The sequence below is a fragment of the Notolepis coatsorum genome (assembly GCF_963971535.1).
Source record: "Notolepis coatsorum genome assembly, chromosome: 10".
Lineage (NCBI taxonomy): Eukaryota > Metazoa > Chordata > Actinopteri > Aulopiformes > Paralepididae > Notolepis > Notolepis coatsorum.
The window spans coordinates 51,865,668-51,886,050 of record NC_140174.1 but is presented as its reverse complement, the minus strand read 5'-3'; the positions used below and the strand labels follow the sequence as shown (position 1 = coordinate 51,886,050).

Here is a 20,383-nt window from a genome sequence, read left to right as displayed (position 1 = left end):
TAGGGCAATTCACAAAGTCAGTGGGTCATGATCGTCATTAAGAGAGTCGGGGAGCCTTGGCAACTCTATCAGCCTCGCCACGGGTCGGGTGTATGTCCGCCCCTGGACGAGCACTTCTGCCGCTCTGACCTTTCCGTCGGCACCAGTGATCACTTTGCTTACGCGGCCGGCCGGCCACGCAGCTCGGGGTAGTGACTGGTCTATGACCACGACGACTGTGTCCACTTTTAAGTTGTCCCCGTCCTTGACCCGCTTCTGACGGGCTGGAAGGGATGGTAGGGAGCTTAGGAGGAAGCGGGCCTGAGACTGGTTGATCTGTGCTTGGCTGTGTCTCCACATCCTCCGTCTGTTCCTCTTGTTCTTCCGGTGCCCCGTCTGAGGAGGGGCCGGGTCCGGCCGCACCCTCAAGAGGTAGCTTGGGGTGCTGGGTTCGAGGTCAGCTACGTCGCTTGGAGCGCAGCTGAGGGGGGTGGAGTTCGGAACTCCCTCTTCTTGGGCCCACGGTTCTCTCACAGGCCTCTCGTCTAATGTCAATAGCCTCTCAACGGGCTGTACGAGAGAGTGGCCTGTGTCGCTCACCTTTGTGTGCAGGCAGCGTGTAGACGTGGGTTGACTGTCAAGTCCGTAGAGGGGGCCCTGGAGCGTCCACCCCAGTCGGGTCCGAACCGCGACTGGGCATCCTTTAGGTCCGATGTGGGCCGCCTCGATTGGGACAAGGAGGTCCGCATGGTTGGAGCCTATGAGCAGGGTCGGTGTGGCGCCGTCGATGAACGGTATAGGTAGTCTGCGTAGGTGCTCGTACTTCGCCATCAGCTGTGGGATGGGGTAGTTGTAGCTTGACAGACCTATGTCATGGCCTGTAAATGCCTTAGTAATGCTGTACCGCTTCGCGGGCTGCCCGACCGCTGCTATTTTGAATGAGACGTTCTTGCCCTTTATGGTTCTCAGGTCCCGCTGAATAGTACGGATTGTCATTGTTTCTTTGGTACCCCGCAGGCCCAACTGGGCTGCGGCGGAAGCGAGGAGGAGAGTCTTTTCAGACCCATCATCTAGGACGGCGTAAGTGTCCAGGACCTTGTCCTCGTAGCTCAGGAGCACTCTGACCACTTTGATGAGCACTCAGGGGGTCCCGCTATGCTGGTCAATGTGGAGCACTCCTGTTGGTCGGTTGCCTTGGATCTTCTGGGGTGGTGCCGACTCGCGGTCGTCCGAGTAGCACCGTGACTCCCAGTGTCTGCTGTAGCAGTCGGGACACCAGGGGGCGGTCTGGTGGGTCTTCGGTACTGGTGCCACCGCCTCGGCCTGGTACATTACCGTGACGGGCCCACTTTGTTGTCCTGGCGGACGCCTGTTGATATCATGCAGGACCTCCAAGTGGGCGCCGCCGCACCTGCTGCACTTCTTCTTCAAGCGGCACTCAGCTGCCATATGGCTGCGCGCGCAGCGGAAGCAGCGGCGGTGGTCTTTGATCCACTGACTCACCTCGTCCGTGGTCAACTTCCCGAAAGTGTCGCATTGATACAGCCGATGTTCCCCTTCACAGTACTGGCATTCAATCTTCCGAAGAAATTCTCCGGAGATTAGGACCAGATCCTTTGTTCCTAGACCCCAGGAACAGAGGAACCAGACGGCGAGGGAAGAGGGCTGGGATCCGTAACAGGCTGAGATCCAGACGCCACCGTACACCACTGCCCAGTATATTGCTAGCCAATGTACAATCAATTGACAATAAACTGGATGACATCCAAGCAAGGATTCAATATCAAAGAGACGTTAGGGACTGCAATGTCCTCTGCTTCACCGAAACATGGCTCACACCGGAGGTTCCAGACCACGCAATTCAACCAGCAGATCACTTCTTTATCCATCGCAAGGATCGGACATCAGCAGAGTCCGGTAAACAACGTGGAGGAGGTATTGGAGCGATCCAACTAACGTGAAGGAATTATCCAACCACTGCTCCCCAGAACTGGAATATATAACCATCAAGTGTCGTCCTTTCTTCCTCCCGAGGGAGTTAACGGCGATCGTCCTGGTCGGAGTGTATATTCCACCGCAAGCCAGCAACAAGGTTGCGCTCTCCAGACTACACGACGAGGTAAATAGAATCCAAGTGGCGAATGTTAACGCCGCCATTTTAGTGCTGGGAGATTTCAATAGCGCCAATCTGAGAAAGGTATTGCCTGACTTCTATCAGCATGTGACTTGCAACACCAGAGGCGGTAACATCCTAGATCACTGTTACACGCAATTTAAAGGTGGCTACAAGGCTCATTCTGATAGTGGCTTTGGTAAGTCAGATCACGCGTCCATCTTTCTTTCACCAAAGTACAAACAGAGAATTAAAAGTACTCCCGTAGTCTCGCGAGAGGTGCAGAAATGGGATCTGACGTCAGAGGAGACGATCCGGTCAGTGTTTCACTACACAGACTGGAAAGTGTTCCGCGACACAGATAACATTAATGTCTACACGGAGACAGTGCTGGACTATGTTTGTACTAGGGTGAAAGAAACAATCCCCACTACCAAAATGAAAGTTTACCCAAATCAAAAACCCTGGGTAGACAAATCCGTCCGTGAAGCTCTGAGAGAGCGCACCAAAGCATACAACGACGGCCTAGTGGCAGGCAACATGAATGACCACAAGGTGGCGCGATACAACGTAAGGAGGACAGTGTCAGAGGCCAAACGACGCTACAGGGATAAAATTGAACTCCAGTTTGAACAAGCTGACTCTAGAGCTATGTGGCAGGGGCTCAAAACGATGACAGACTACAAAGGCGCCTCCCTCAAACTGAACAGTGACATCTCCTTAGCAAATGACCTCAATACCTTCTATGCGAGGTTTGATGCTGGTAATAACAACACCAGCTCACAAGCCTCGGCAATGGGGGGGGGGGGGGTCGGCTGCTGATGGAGGCGCAGTGTTCAGGGTAACAGAGCATGAGGTGAGGCGGACCTTTAAAAAAGTGAATATCAGGAAGGCAGCAGGTCCGGACGGCATCCCCGGCCGCGTCCTAAAAGTCTGTGCCGACCAACTGGCCCCAGTATTCACTGACATATTTAACCTGTCCTTAGAACAGGCTGTCATCCCCACCTGCCTGAAGAAGTCCACTATTATCCCTGTACCCAAAAAATCCAAGCCTGCTTGCCTCAACGACTACCGCCCTGTAGCTCTCACCTCCATAGCCATGAAGTGCTTTGAGAAGCTAGTAAAGGGCTACATCTGCTCCTCCCTCCCCATCAACATGGACCCCCTGCAATTTGCATACCGCCCCAACAGGTCCACGGAGGACGCCATATCCCATGTGCTGCACACAGCAGCATCACACCTGGACAAGAGGCAGGGGAACTATGTGAGAATGCTATTCATCGACTACAGCTCGGCATTCAATACCATAGTCCCCTCCATACTCATAGCCAAGCTCAGGGACCTGGGCTTGGGCTATGACCTCTGCCAGTGGGTCTTGGACTTCCTGACTGGCAGACCCCAGGTGGTGAGAGCAGGCAACTGCACCTCCTCATCCATCACCCTCAACATAGGGGCCCCCCAGGGCTGTGTTCTGAGTCCCCTCCTCTACTCCCTGTACACACACGACTGTGTGGCCCAGCGGAGTAGCAATACAATCATCAAATTTGCTGACGACACAGTGGTGGTGGGCCTGATCTCTGCCAACGACGAGAGGGCCTACCTGGAAGAGGTCAAGGTCCTGGCGGGATGGTGCCAGGAAAACAGCCTCTCCCTGAACGTCAGCAAAACAAAGGAGATGATTGTGGACTTCAGGAGGTCGGGGGTCAAGGACTACAGCCCCCTCAGCATCGACGGGGCACCGGTTGAGAGAGTCAACAGCTTTAAGTACCTCGGAGCCTACATATCCGAGGACTTGACATGGACCACACACATTGACAGTGTTGTGAAGAAGGCACGACAACGCCTCTACTTCCTCAGGCGCCTAAGGAAGTTCCAAGTCAGCCAGAAGATCCTTAAGAACTTCTACTCATGTACAATAGAGAGCATCTTGACCGGCAACATCACCTCCTGGTTTGGGAATAGCACTGCACAAGACCGAAGCAGACTACAAAGAGTGACACGTTCAGCCGAACGCACAATTGGAGGGGGGCTCCCCACCCTCCAGAACATTTACTACAAGCGTTGCAAGGGCAAGGCTAAGAGAATCATTAAAGACTCCAGTCACCCGAACAACTGCCTCTTTGAACTGCTGCGGTCAGGCAAGCGATACCGGAGTCTCAAGGCGAGCACAGAAAGACTCAGAAGAAGCTTCTATCCCCAGGCCATCAGGCTGCTAAACGAACAATGAATGAACACTACACAACAACAACCACCAAACGCACATAGCACACACATCCACACGCACACACTCACTTTAAACAAACACACTGTAGCACCCACTCCACACACTTTATAGCACACACCCACTTTAAACAAACACACTGTAGCACCCACTCCCCACACTTTATATTTATGGATGAAGGATTGCACTACAACTCGTACACCTTACTGTAAATTGTACCTAAAATTGTACCTCATCCCATTTCTGCTTTGCACTAGATAGTACTGTACATTAGTACACTGCATAGTATTGTGTATTGTATATTATATGGTAACTCAGAACATTGTACATATGTCTATACCGAACACTGTGACCTCATTTTTCTTCTTCTAAATTCATGCTATATTATGTTATTATGTTATTTGATACTATCTTGTCTAGCACAGTCTCTGGAGCGTAACAGAAAGAAGCATTTTGTATGAAAGTATTCTGTACTTCTGTATGACAACTATTAAAGAACTTGAACTTGAACTTGAACTCCACTCCTCTTTCGTCGAGGGGGTGTTGTGGTTCTTGTGCTGCGGTACTGATTCGGCTTGGTGCATAACGGTCACCGACCGGCGGTTATCATTTGATCCCCGAGGTCCTGGTCTTGGGCTTGGTCCACTCCATACGAACGTGTCCAGTCGTAGGCTGCTGACCTCCCTGGCGAGGAAATCAGATAAGTCTAGGAGGGATGCCTCTGGGCCGTTGGGGTCACGGTGGTCTCTCTGCCGCCGAAAACGCTCTTGTCGGGCGGGAGGGAGCTTCTCTAATATCCTTTCTACATTAGAGTTAGCGTACAGTTCGTATATCCCTTTTTCCTTTTGGGACCCCAGCATCCCTACCAGGGACTGTACCTTGATAGAGAGGTCATCTAATGCTCTGTTGTCTCTGGCTGGGGGGAGACGGTCGATGTCTCTTATCTCTTGTATCACGTAGTCCCATATGCGTCCATAACATTGGTCGAGGGCTACTAGAGCCGCGGTGTATGGGGTACTTGAGTTGGAATATGCCAGCGCTATATTGTGCGCTCTGGGCACCTTCAGGTGCTTGAGGAGGATAGCATATTTGTACGTCTCATCGGGGACGTCGGACATCATTGTCTCTAAGCACATTCGTAGCTCTGTGTACTGTGCTCTGTTCTCGTGTGTGAAGTCCGGGAACGTCGGTGTGCCAAGGTACGATGCCATGGATGGCTGGCACATCGGTGAGCGTTGGGGGAGAGGCCTCCTGGGCGAGTCTCCCCGTACGTGTCGCCGTGGGCTGGTACTTGGACACCGGCGGAGGTGATCGGCTTCTGGCAGTGCTCGTTGGAGATCCGTTCTCCTGTCGCGCTCCGAGGAGGTCCATCTCCTGGGTGTGCGTCTCTTCTGGTAGTGGGTCGGGTTCCGTCCCTGGAGCGCTTTCTTTATCCTGGAGCTCTCCGGGGACGGCCCCTTTGGCGTTGTCGGGGGGTAAAGTCATGTCATGTCCCTCCTGGTCCCCCCCGTGAGCTTGGTCAGTTACGTTAGAACCCACTAGGGTCTCTACTGGCAGGGTCGCCTGGTCGGTAGGGTTTGACATACTTTGGCTATCCGCTTTACTTATTTGATCCGCCTTTAACGTCTGTATAAAGCTAGGTAGTAGACTGGCGGCGTAGTCCTCTAGGTAAGAAGGTGGCTGCCGTCTGCGCGTCGGGCGTTCTAGCTTAGGAGAGCCGTTTGTGGAGTGTTCACCGCTGGCCATGTCAATATTAATATTATATTAATATTACGCTAATTACCATCCGGCTCGAAGGACCAATTGTAACTGAGGGTTACAATTCCCTGACTGTATTGAATAAGTATGGTATCATTAAACCACTACTGCGTTATGTACATTACTACTGGCCATACAGTACACAGGTATATGTGATGAACACCCCCACAATAACACGGCTTCACAAGAAATACTGTTTATAATAATATTTATTAGAAGAGCACCAAGATTATCTTACATTATTTATTAAGATTGAGAGTTGCGCTTGTAAGGCGAAGAATGTGCATGAATAGGTCAAGAGCGTAAGTCCATGAGCATATTACGCAGGGGATAATTAATACCACCCGTAGCATAAGAATTATATATGGTACACTAGTAGGTCAGCTGGAGATACTAAGGGGCTTCCCTCCGGTTGTAAGCCAGCAGGGGGGAGGAATGTTCGAATGCAAAAGTCTGGATCAACGGGGAATCAATAAGCTCCAGCTACGGGAGGCGGTACATTACTCCCTTGATCGGCAGACGAAAGCAGCAGCTATAATCCAAGTATGCGCGACAGCATAGGTGAAAGCCAGCCAGCCTCTCCTAGAGACGGGCTCGAGTGATGCTCCTCACGGGTAAATCCCACACAGCAGCGGGTAGACGGTTCTCTGCTCCAGCAACCACGGTACCAAAATCAATATAATCCAGCTGGAAAAGGCTCTGCATTCACCGGTGTAGATTCTCCTGTGCACGGTACTTCACATTAACTAGGTCGAACTTGACGTTATTTCACTAAGCTCTGACACTTTTACTATCCTATTCGCACGCGGTTATAAGTGCTCTATTTAGACGCAAGGTTGCTCACTTCACTTGGTCGTTGTGAAGGCTTTACTAGTAAGGAACGAACGATACGTTGAACGAACGTTTTAGGATAAGACAAGACTACTGCTGTATCCACCTGCGACGTATTTATACGTACGGTGAATAATCTAGTGCCAACCTTATTTCTGTCTCGTATTACTGCGCAAAACCGGGCATGTTCAGGCATGTCTTAGCGGTGACTTTGAACTAGACGTTGGGGGTATGGCCGTGGCGCCTAGGGGATCGCTTCCAATAGGAGAACGAATATTATGGTCTGTCCTGTACCAGGTAAACTGGGATATTCCGTGTATATGTACAAAGAATATACAAGGGATATCAAACGATATACAAATAGTATACATGGGATCTCAAGCAATAAATATATATATTCGGTTTAATCTGACCCTTTGTAACAATCGACGTCGTCGATTATGTCGACTAATGGTTGCAGCCCTAGTTGTGGGACTTGTACAGCACTTTGTTCAACTTTGTCAGTGCTGTAAAGGTAAAACCTTTTTAAATCTTAGACAAACTAAACACTTTGCTTTCATGAAATATTGTAAGCCGTCATTTGAAGCTTTATAAAAGCAGCACAATGAACACAAATCTCTCAGTGCCGAGTCCGACCTCATCTTAAATAACAAACAGCATTGATTGTTGTAGTTAACAAAGAGAGGCAGAGTTGATTTAGCAAAAAAAAAATAAAAAAAAAAAATATTTTTTTTTTTTTAATAATCGAATTTTATTTTCATATTCTAATCCCATGCCCATCGAACAAAGCTTCGAAGCTTCGAAGTAGGGCTGGACGGTATGGTCTAAAATTTATATCACGGTATAATTTGAAGCATAGGCGGTAACGGTACAGTTAGGGCTGGGCGATATGACCAAAAACGTTATCGCGATAAAATTATAAAATTATTTTCATATAATTCGATATCGATAATTATCGTCGATATAATGTCCGTCAAGTTTAATTAACTTCTTATGCTGCTGCGAATGTCTCAAGTCGAGTTGATGTCGTCATCAGTCCGCGCACGTTACACGTTAGTAGTTAGCCGACAAGCGGAGTATCTCATGACAATAAATATGACACTAAAATACTCTCTTCCGCCACAATATATTGAAACGAACTGTATACCCCACACTACTATAAACGTGGCCTCAGAATTCAAAACACACACATACTCGGCACGTAAATATATAAAACATCGCCGTGCAAGCTAATTAGCCTAGCAAGCCTGTAGTATCTAAGCGGTGTATTCCATGACAATGTGCTAAATATTACACTAAAATACTCTCTTCCGCCACAATATATTGAAACGACGTCCACTGTATATCCCCACTACTATAAACGTGGCCTCAGAATTCACGTCACACACATACTCGGCACGTAAATATATAAAACATCGCCGTGCAAGCTAATTAGCCTAGCAAGCCTTGTTGTTGAGTGAGTCCTACCTCCTTCCGGGTATATTTCGCTCTCGGCCATCTCCTTCACTGATTGGTTGTTAGCTGTTGTGCGTAAACACGTCATCACGTAACGTTGGTTGTTGTTAGTGAGTGAGCTGAGCCGAGGCTGAACGGAGCCAAGCTTGGAAAATCGATATATCGAAACTTTGCGACCACGTTTCATGTTTATTTCGAGGAAATAATTTATCGCGATAGTTATCGTTATCGTTTTATCGCCCAGCCCTAGGTACAGTATATATCACAGTATATTAATTTATCTTAAACTGTCTATATAAATGCTTCTGAAGGGGTAAAACTGGTGCTGCGGAGTCACGTTAGAACGTTAGCTTAGCGGCTAATGTTAGCCCGTTGCTGCACTAAAGCAAGTCTCCGCTCAGCCTCCTTAGCCAAATTTAAATGCCCAAACTATATGGCAAGGTCCATAAGCAAGTGGAGAAAAACTCCAGTACAATTAAACACTATGCAACGACCACTGCAAACGTTGAGTGAATCGTCAAGTAACGTTAACGTCATTGCTACTGCTGTGACTAGCTGCTCTAGTCTACCAGTCACAAGGTATGAAGGTAGTCAAAATCCATACCGTAGCGCAAATTCATACCGTTTATACCGTATACCGTTTATACCAGGGCTATTCAACTAAATTGTTCAGGGGGCCACATTGTCAGAAACCCAAGGGGCCAGGGGCCGGACTGCCACGGCGCCTCCCCGTTGAGAGAAAACGGTGCTTTTTCAATGTATGTGATGTATAGATTGGGGAGAGATGACCACAGCTAAAATGGTAGATCGAAATGTGCATGGAAGCAGGAGACGGTGATAGAACGGTGGTGGAACCAGTGGTTTCACAGGCACAGGCCGCGTCAGCGAGGGTTTTGTTATGAATTCCTTAGAAGAACATCTGAGATTAGAGTGTACTGTCTCCCAGGACAGGAGGGAGAGAGGTTCATCTTAATGAAACGTGAGTTTATTAGTGTTAAAGGTTATGCAGTTGTCATGACAACACGTCGCATGACAACCAGAAGGCGGGGCCGTCGTTGCGACGACGAACATCTATAAGTCGGACGGTGTTTCCGGGTGTAAGGCAGACTAGAATCTGACTCAGACTAGGATCTGACCAAGAGCGAGTAGGACTGAGATCACACAGAGGTCTCTCTCTCCTCTTATCACGAGAGGGGAGGGGGGGGGGGGGGTTAAGGAAGAATGCCACGACATCATTAGCTTCGGCTAACACGAGGAGGGTTCAGGCTAACGACTAGGCCTGACCACTATTGGACTGAATAACAAAAGGACAATCTGAACACACCGAGAGATCATTAGAATGGACTCTTCAAGGACGATACAATTTGATAACATCTGATAACATCTGATTATGAGAGGTTCTGTTTATAGCAATAAAACAACGCTTCTCCTCATAAGGTATTTCACGGTGTCGGAGTGTCGAATTCTTACGCAAGTGGAGAATTATTATGGTTTATGGATTGCACTAACGGGGGGGAGATAAGGATCTTATCTACCAGTATCGGAGACGTCAGGACCATTAAAAGTACACAACGCAGAGGAATTGGATGGAGGGCCAAACAGACGAAGACGTGATACTGGCCAGTTTGATCAGAATCTTACAGTTGGTGCCGTGACCCGGATTTGCAAGAGATTAAAACAACGGTTGATGACAGCCGGATTTGCAAGAGATAAGAACAACGGATAAAGACTTTTTCAATAATGGGGCGACAGTGGACAACAGTCATCAATGTGTGGGAGAATCATGATCGAAGCAAGGCCGGCCAGCCCTGGGAGAGAGCGGCGAGTCGAGCGGTCAGAAGGCAAACCAGCGCTGTAGGGGAAACATCGCTCCGATCAAAAATGTGAGTTCACTGTGCACACGGTTGTTTTGATCTTTTAAGCCAAATAAAAACGAACAGATAGTGAATCCGTAAACGTAAACATTTCTAGTTCGACAGAGAGAATGCCAGCTGTAATAATATGAGAACACACTGAGAGATCATTAGAATAGACTCTTCAAGGACAATAACATCTGTTAACATCTGAGCTGAGGTTTCTGTTTATAGCAATAAAACAACGCTTCTCCTCATAAGGTATTTCACGGTGTCGAAGTGTCGAATTCTTACGGAGGTGGGGAAGTATTATGGTTTATGGATTGCACTAACGGGGGAGATAAGGATCTTATCTACCAGTTAGGGGTGGACGGTATAAACGGTATACGGTATAAACGGTATGAATTTGCTCTACGGTATGGATTTTGCCTATACCGTGTAACCGGTAGTGCAGCTCTAAAATAGCAATGACGTCATGTAACCACAGCGCGACTATTTCACTCGCATTTGCCCCTAAAAATAGATAGAATTAGTCATAGATAATAGATATGTGCGAACTGGAAAAGGTTATTTAGGAGGCTTCGCGCAGTGGGCGTGCCAGCCCCTCCCGCACGCATGTAAACACGGGTCTACTAGTAGTAGTGGGACGGGACGTCTCCCTGAGCTAACGTTAGCTTAGCTACCGTTACAAAATGACCCAGTCAACTATTCACTTTTAGTTTAATACATGATGAGGCATTGTCTAACCGAACGGTATCTAGTCGGCCAGCTACCGATAGCTCCTGACATCAACAAACGCTCCATCAAGTCTAGTAGAGAGTAGACGTGTATGATAGCTCCGTTAGCCGTTAGCTCACGTTAACACAAGTTAGTTCACCGTTCAAAACGAAATGTCCCATTGAACTAAATAATTCACTGAGGCGTTGTATTAACGTTATATATCCGGCTAGCAGTAGCTACAGATAGCTCCTGATATCAATGTCTTATAACACTGATTCGATGCGTATTCGAGCTGAGGGCTTGTGAATGTGATTTAACGTTATACCAATACTAGGGCCCAGCTGCAGCGCCGGTGAATCCTGGCCGTAGCTCGAGGCTACTCGAGTATAGGTCCAGCTGCAGCTCCGGAGAATCCTGGCCGTAGCTAGAGGCTACTAATGTACACACAGACAGTGGAGCTTGTTGCGTGGTGGCGATGTCTCGCAGATAATACAAGTACAAGTCTAATTATATAATATATATATTTTATATAAAAAAAAATATATATATATATATAAAATTAAAAAAAAATTTTAATCAAAAACGATGATACCGTGATATATACCGTTACCGTCTATGCTTCAAATTATACCGTGATATAAATTTTAGACCATACCGTCCACCCCTACTACCAGTATCGGAGACGTCAGGACCATTAAAAGTACACAACGCAGAGGAATTGGATGGAGGGCCAAACAGACGAAGACGTGATACTGGCCAGTTTGATCAGAATCTTACACCGTGCTATGAATATATGTACACTTGACACAACACGCAACCACATTTTCACAACTTTTATTTAACTACATTGCAAAAGTAGTATACTTTTCAAAAAAAGTGCTTCATTTATGTGCCACATCTGCAACATCTCCTGCAGAAAGTGCTTCATTTATGACTGTGCAACAACTGCAACATCTCCTCTTCAACATTTCAATATAAAAATAAAATAAAAAACAAGCAAGTCAACACTTGAACAAAAAAACACATTTATAGTGCAGCTGAGCTTATGAAAAAGTGCTTCATGTCTGTGCAACAACAGCAAATCACAGCATCTTATTAGCACTTATTGTCCACTCTTAACTCTCAAACATCAGGGGGGTGGGGGGCAGACAGGCCTAGCCTACATACACACATCTAATGAGAGCGATTGCACTTCTTTGACTGGGCAATGGCAGAGAAAGAGGGTTCATAGGAAGTGAGGGCTACCCGCAAACAGTGATGCAAATGCTCATTTGTCAAGGAGGCACGTTGCTTGTTTTAATGGCATTCATGTGAGAGAAACTGGATTCACAGGTGTATGTTGAGCCAAACATTGTTAGCACAGATATTGCCAGCGTTTTTATTTTGGGGAATGTCTTGACAGGAATACACTTTATCCAAAATGTTGTGGTGGATTCATTCTCAAGTGCCTGCTTCAGAGCAGATGATGCTTGCATGTCAATTATTTCAAGTTGCAGGAGACCTTCATCAATGTGAAGTGATGCAAGGAACTCTTGTCCTTTTGTGGAAATAGCAGCTACATTGGCAAATGGGTTGCTCACAAAATGCATCAATTCTCTGGACATGTCAAATTCATCAAATCGACTTGCAAAGTTTTCCCTCAATTTATCAATGAAATCTGTCATTAATTGAGTGACTTTTGGCTCAATTGTGCGTGTTAACGTTGACATGAAAAGAAAAAAGTAAAAAAAAAAAAAAAAAAAAAAAAAAAAATTTATTATCATGTAATCTTTGGCGGGCCGGTCAGAATCAGAATCCGGTCAGTTGAATAGCCCTGGTTTATACCGTCCACCCCTATTTCGAAGTATTTAAGACAGCCCTATTATAGTATAATACACGCATAAGGCTATTCCTCAGCCAGGGGAGGAAACTAACTTTTTGGCTTACCAGCCAACTGGCGAGTATCTGATTTTTTTTACCAGCCAAACAGATTTTTTACTAGCCAAAAAAAATCGCTAATTGTGATAATTACTTCTTTGTATGTCTTCGTCTAAATTGATTTTCATCACACCGTGTCTCTACTCTTTAAAATATTTATTAGCATAAAACATTAATAACAGTGTCTCTACTCTTCACAATATTAGCATAAAACATATTAACATGAAAGATGGATCTATTCTGGACTGGGTTGGGCTGAACTGGGCAGTGAAAGATGCTGGGTTGGACTGGGTTGGGCAGTGAAAGAAAAAAAAACTGAGTATGTTGTGAAGTGTATAGATAGATGTGAAATGTATAGATGTAGCAGTACTGTCTATCTGTATGTCGTGTATGGCATATGTTATGATGAATTGAAAATGGGGGACCCTGATGTAAACAAGACGAAAGTCTTTCTCTGGTCTGCATCCCCTTAACAATTGTGTGTATTGAGCCGTACTGTATTGTACCCATTCTGCAATCTGTTAATAAAGTTTTCAATCAATCAATCAAGTTAACTTTGAACCTCGGTTGTCAAGCGGCGTCAATGTTGTGTATGCATCCGAGTGTTCACTGTGCCTTTAAGACGGCACGTGGCCTTACGACAGTGCTGTGAAGTACCGTCAAGTGTTGTGGTAACATCAGTTGGGTTGGTGTGCTGTTGTGCACTGGTTCGTGACTGCGATGTGCAAGCCAGGGGCTTTTGAGCATGAAATAAAATGTCTAACCGTAGTCCGGTGCGTTTTTGGAAACATTATAGTCATAACAGATACACCTAGCTAACATAGGGCTGGCTGCTTTGAGCACACGGGGCTAACGTTAGCTAGTGTTATGTACCAGGAGCCTGATCACTCCTGTGTCACTGTGCAGGCAGGCCTGATCACTCCTGTGTCACGGGGCATGCAGGTGAGGGCTGCCAATTAGCCAATTAGTGCTGATTGGTTACCTGCTGGGAGCTTTAAAGCCAGCCCTAGTAACACACATGCAGTGTCTGTGCTTAGAGGAAGAGCTGTCAGGTTCTTCCAGTCCTTGTCCGTTGGGTTTACATTAGTACATTCGTTTACATTTACATTAATAGTTCCTTGATATAGTAGCACTTTGAGTTAGAGCACGGGGTTTTGGTGTTGGTTTGCACATAGGTTGCGTGCCCATGAGCCAGGGTCGTAACAGCTAGCAAGCAGCTCTATAGCTAAAACGCTAACTAGAAGCTAACTACTGTACAGTTCCAATAGACTAACATACACCTCTGTGATTTATATGTGCCCTTGCCTTAGACTCGAGGGTTGTACTAGGGTTGGTCAGTCTGTCTTTTTTCCATCTTCTGCTGTGTTTAACGTTATCTGTTTGCGAGTGCTTCCTTGACTAAGGCCTAACAAAATTAATAGTTGGTTTCAGGTTGGTTGTCAGTTTGGCCATGGGTAGGTAGGGAATTTATTTTATTTTATTTTTTTATTTTATTCTTTCCCACGGCGACTATGGATAGGGAATTTCTTTATTTAATTAAAATGTTCACAACAACATGGATGCATGTACTCTGCCAGCATGTTTAATATCCATAATACTAAATGTTTGACTAAGATTTCTATGAAACTTTATTCTAAAAAAAAAAAAAAAAAAATCGGATTTTTTTTTTTTTTTTTTTATATAATTTTTTTTAAAAACTCATAAAATATATTGGGTCGCACCTAAATCGGCAGGGTCGGTCGGCAACCTGAAACAAACTATTAATTTTGTTAGGCTAGCACCGCAGGACTTTTATTCAACATTCTATATTTCCACGGGTTGGCCAGTACTGCAGGAACTTTTATTAAACATTATATATGTCCGCGGGTTGGCCAGTACTGCGGGAACTTTTATTAAACATTATATATGTCCGCGGGTTGGCCAGTACTGCGGGAACTTTTATTAAACATTATATATGTCCGCGGGTCTTGTGCAGTGCTCTCGTGGCACTGTCAACTCGCCAGACTGCGAGTGGTCTTCATGAATCACTCGCCAAACGTAAAAAATACTCGCATTTGGCGAGTAAAGTGGCCTAATTTCCTAATTACCCCAGACTGATCTAAAAACATACTTATATTCACCACGGTATAACGCACGAATGTATGCATGGAAAAATTATCTCTTTTTTGCATCTTGACCGGAAGAAAGTCACTGTCAAATGACCATAGTATTGTATCCATAGCTATAATATAGAATATAGTTATAGCTCTACAAACAAGGTGACAGACTCCTAGCTTTTAAAGCGTGGCAGTGAATAGATGGGGCCCGAAAAGGGCGTGGCACCCAATGTGTTAACTCATTCACGGCCAATCACGTAATATTACGTGTTTGCTCGCCAACTCGCCAATATTACGTTTTTAGATCGTTTTTTCTTTTCTTTTCTTTTAATATCAATATTACACTCACGGACCTATATGTTACCGCTGAAAGCCATACTGAGACGCCAAAAGTGCAGTACCAGCCAGATCCTGCTAGGTGGCAGTATCGCCCACCCTTTGAAACCCTGTTCCAGACCGTGTGTCACATCTAATGTCCTCCGGTGGAGAATTTTGGTTCAGGCAAGTCTAAAGGCCGGAATATAGTTCCCTCCGCAATCCGCATCCGCAGATGCGCGTGGCGTAATTTGCATAGTTTTCATCAGCGCTCTTGTCCGCACGGACGTGGTTATGTGTGCCGACTGCGCATGTGCCCAGCTGTCAAAACAAAAGCACTCAACGCGACGCTTCCGGACACCAAACACGGACTATAATCAGAGCCGTGTGCTCACGATGCATGTGTTGTGCCGGATTATGTCGGGGACCCGATACCAATACTGGATATCGCGATCAGACAATTGGAATATTCTTTTTGCAATACCCCCGATCAAAGGTAAGGACTATCTCACGTCAATTCCACCTTGATCCTACAATGATTTCATATCGATCCAGCTGATCAGCGTGTGTGGTGTTCAAAACGAATGCCGTTGATGACGATCAGAGCATAAAAAAATGGGCCCCCCCCCTTTGATGCATTCATGATGAAACATAATACCTATTATATAAATTTTATTTGGAAATAGTAGCGTGTCCAGGCGAGAAACGCCAACGACTTTAGCCAAATTCACATAGTGCAGCACGAACATATACATGAACAAATTATCTTTTTTTTGCATGTTTGACGAGAGAAAGTGACTGTCAAATGACCATAGTATTGTCTCCATAGCTATAATATAGAATATAGCTCTCCAAACATAGTGAAGCACAGTGAAAATAGGCTATGGAAAGCTGGCGCATTAGCTACAGGGATAAGGGTAATGGCCAGTGATGCAGTGGTGGTACCACGCCGTCCTAGCAGTTCGGTGAGCAGAAGTGCGCGCTAGGCGCTAGCATAACAAAGAACGAGAAGAGCCAAACCAAAATACAAGCCCTGTACCAATTGGTGGTCCCGACTGGAAAGATGACATTAAGTTGTGCTTCAGAAGGAAACTGTCCTTCTGTAAACTAAGTTACATTGTTTTTTTGTTTTTTTTCTATTATCTTTTTTCCCCTCCTTTTTCCGATTTTTCTCCCATCCCACTGTTAGTCGTTATGCCAATTCCCAGGACCCACCCACGGCTTCCCTCCCCCTAACTCAGCCAAACGAGTTAGTATAGCGATCAGCCCAAGCCAAGGCAATGCTGACTCTCCGGGAGTCGAGACCGCAGCCTCTTGCATTGGTGACGAGCACAATCTCCGCTACGCCACCTGACCGCCCAAGTTACATTGTTAATTTAGTTTGTATTTACTTTTCTAGTTTAAGTTATTCAATTAAAGAAATTGTAACTACAATTACATTTAAAACATTGTTTGTTTTTCAACCATATCTGTTGACAATATAATTTCTTTATATATTGAAGGCTACATCCTGCTACCTTTTTCAGCTTCTCTATTTCAAGGCAATATTTACAAAAACTAAACTAAAACTAGTAATTTCCTATACAAACATGTTTCCTACTATTTATGCATAATAATAATCTGTTCTGTGCGCAAGCAAGGGAACATGTATCGTGGCGTCCAGGCAGCCTCTATACTTCCCACAAGCAAGTTGTCCTTCCGCATTGCTCTGATTGGCCACGCTCGCGCTCTTTCTCTAAGGTTAGAGTTTGTCTTAGAGCATGGCGATAGAACGCCAGCCCTGATTCCAAACTCCAACCTTAACCAACTGCGAAAGAGCGCCTAAGCTTAACCAGTGATAAACTAGGCGTTAGGTCAGTGGCCAATCAGAGCAACGCGGAAGGACAACTTGCTTGTGGGAAGTATAGACGCGTCCAGGCAGTTCTGATATTACGACTGCACCACTGGTAATGGCTGGCGCTGAAAGTGTTAAATAAGCTAAAGCAACGCACATTAAATTGTCATAGTAATAATGGGCAGGGGGCTACTTCATATGCAAGTAAAATAATAGGTTTGATTTGAATAGGCTAGCCCTAAAATGGCTGATAGTATACATTACATGTATTCCATACAAGAGGCCTTTCACGGAATGTTTTGTTTTGAATGTCCATTTTTCTTCCATGTTGGAAGAGACAACTGTTGATATACGTGCAAAACAGCAGTTGCTATGTGTTGATATATGAGAAACATATAAACAAAAATGTTTGTAAACAAGTCGCAATGGAACAGTAATGATTGATCATGATTTACATACTCTTCCACTGCACAGAAACAGGCATTTTCTTTTGAAAAGTAGTTACCAATGGTTACAGGAGGCAGTCATGGTGGAAGAAGAGAACACAAACATTCCGTGCAAGTGGAGATATTTGACCAAAGGAATTTGATACTATATGACAAGAGTTGACTGCCAGTCGCAGCAGATCAATTATTGGGTGAGCAACACCCACATTAGAATGCCGCGGGGGTGAATCCCTCCAAGGAATTGCATTGAGTGGTCTGTATCAGTGGCGTCATTAGCCCTGGGCTTCCGGGGCTTTAGCCCCGGATGTTTTTCTCCTAGCCCCGGATCTAAAAAAAAAAAAAAAAAAAAAAAAAAAAATTGTTAAATTTTTTTTTCTTTTTTTTAAACTTTAACTTTTTTTTTTTTTTTTTTTATGTCAGCATCCCCATTGTCTGTGCTGAATGTTTGTTAGTGTTTGGTATTTTTTTTTGGTTTTTAGTACTTTTAAACATTTTTAGTAAGTAGTTTTCATTTGATCCTATAATTCTTTCATTCACCGATTTGTGGACTTTTTTTTAGTGTCCTGAAAAGCGCCTTATAAATCAAATGCATTATTATTATTATTATTATTATTATTATTATTATTATTATTATTATTATTATTATTATTATTATTATTATTATTATTATTATTATTATTATTATCATCCAGGAAGGAAAAGACACTTTGGATAGTAGGGACTGCATCTCTGCCTGTCCTGACCAGGAAACACTTTGCAACTGTGATCTCCTCTGGCAATAGTTGGATATTGTAATTGGCGAGGGGTTGCAGCAATTCCACTGAGAGAAACTGGTCTGAGGCTGGATAACATGCCTGTATGCCTCTCATAAGTTGTTATCCAACTCATGAGAACCTGCTCTCAAGCTCTTGCAGCATTCTGTCGACGACTGGATAGAACAGTCTCTGTCTCAGCTGATCTCCTGAGCTGAGGTCTGAGCTTGTGCCACAAGATGACTCAACTACATACTCGTCCATCCTTTTCTGCTTCCTCCTTTGGCTGGTAGTATGTTCCTCAATCCAAAGGCCATTACATATGGCCTTTGTCCTGTCATACATGTCCACTGCCATCTCTGAAGTGCGATAACCTTTGAGTGTGTCCTGCACTGTGCTTTTAAATAGTACAGATATTGAAGATGTGCACTTTAACGCAGCAGCACCTGGAGCAATCCATACCCATGTCCAGTGTCCTATAATAAGCTTTAATAGAACCTCGGATAGTCCGGTTGGTTTGGGGTGGTGTGAAAGCTCATTCACTCTTGCAAGTGAACCCTGCTGCGGTTCATTTGAGATGTGAATGCAAAGCGGACCAAAGACAGGAAAAGACCCAAAAATCGATTTTTTTTTATGAGAAGACTGAAACATATGTATATAATGAAACACACAATAGTTTTTTTTCGATTGCCTAAGCATGATTTTGAAAACGGGGCCCGGTGTTTCAAAACACACAATTAGCACAACCACACACACAATTATCAGAACACCTCAGATCCTTTGCTAAATTAAACACTTGTCAAAACCATACACTAATTTTGTTACCATGAAACACACGTTACATAATGACTTAATTCTGTTTGAACCAGTTACACACACTGCTGTGCTTAAAGGACGACTCCACTTTTTTTTTTAAATTAGCTTATTTAACATCTTCCCTGGAGTTAGACAAGAAGATGCATACCTTTTTTGTCTCTGTGCGTGCATTTTAGCTTTGGGAATAGACGCTCCGTTAGCATAGCTTAGCTTCATCACTGGAAGTGAGGGAGGACAGTAGCCTTACAGTGCCTTACAGTGTATTGCAAGGTCTGACATTGACCAAACTTGATATGCATGACCTTGGTGGGCTCTAGGTCAACTCCTGAAAAGGGGGTCAATGTCAGACTTTGCAATCAAAAGTTAGGGGGCTAATAACCCTTGCCATAATTTCAGTGCGCCCCTAACTTTTGATTGCAAGGTCTGACATTGACCCCCTTTTCAGGAGTTGACCTAGAGCCCACCAAGGTCATGCATATCAAGTTTGGTCAATGTCAGACCTTGCAATACACTGTAAGGCACTGTAAGGCTACTGTCCTCCCCCACTTCCAGTGATGAAGCTAAGCTATGCTAACGGAGCGTCTATTCCCAAAGCTAAAATGCACACACAGAGACAAAAAAGGTATGCATCTTCTTGTCTAACTCCAGGGAAGATGTTAAATAAGCTAATTTAAAAAAAAAATTGAGTTATCCTTTAAACCTGATTGTGTATCTACAATTAAGCAATGGTGTGTTTGTGCATCTGATGGCTGTGTTTAACCAATTGGCTCATATGTGTGGTAATTTGGGTGACCCCCCCCCTCCACCCCCCTGGGCTGAAGCCCCCAATGTTTTCTAACCCTAAAAACGCCCCTGGTCTGTATATGGAATACATGTATCTAGATATACGTATACAGTAACTCAGGTCTCCAAGCCTTCAAATAACTACTATACATAATTAACAAACATTAATTAGGCTACTTTGAAACGACATATTTGTGTAGGCCTAGTTGATCAATCTATTAATAGGCTACTGACTGTATTTGGCTAAATCATAAGATGTAACCAACTTCCTTCTTGTACTAGAGGTGACAAACGCATGTGCTCGCAGCAGGGTGACAGACTTGATCATGTGATGTTTTTGCCTGTGTGCACTTACCTTGTAGCCTGGCTTCAGTTTCATCACCAAATAAAAGGTTTATAAAAACTATTACATGTACTAATAGCTCGGCTACAATTGTAAAACAACTTTAACCTGACTCGCTTGAATCCCCCCGACAAACAGCTGCCGCCTGTCT

The 20,383-nt window shown here is 44.9% G+C and overlaps 1 protein-coding gene across 1 annotated transcript in view; it reads right to left on the bottom strand.

Moving 5' to 3' along the window:
- tmem106a (transmembrane protein 106A) overlaps window positions 1–20,383 on the bottom strand; it is a 60,573-nt gene extending 40,190 nt beyond the window's left edge. The window contains exon 1 of the mRNA XM_084322417.1: window positions 20,245–20,383. The gene's annotated coding sequence lies outside the window, so the exon portion shown is untranslated. The remainder of the gene's footprint in view (window positions 1–20,244) is intronic.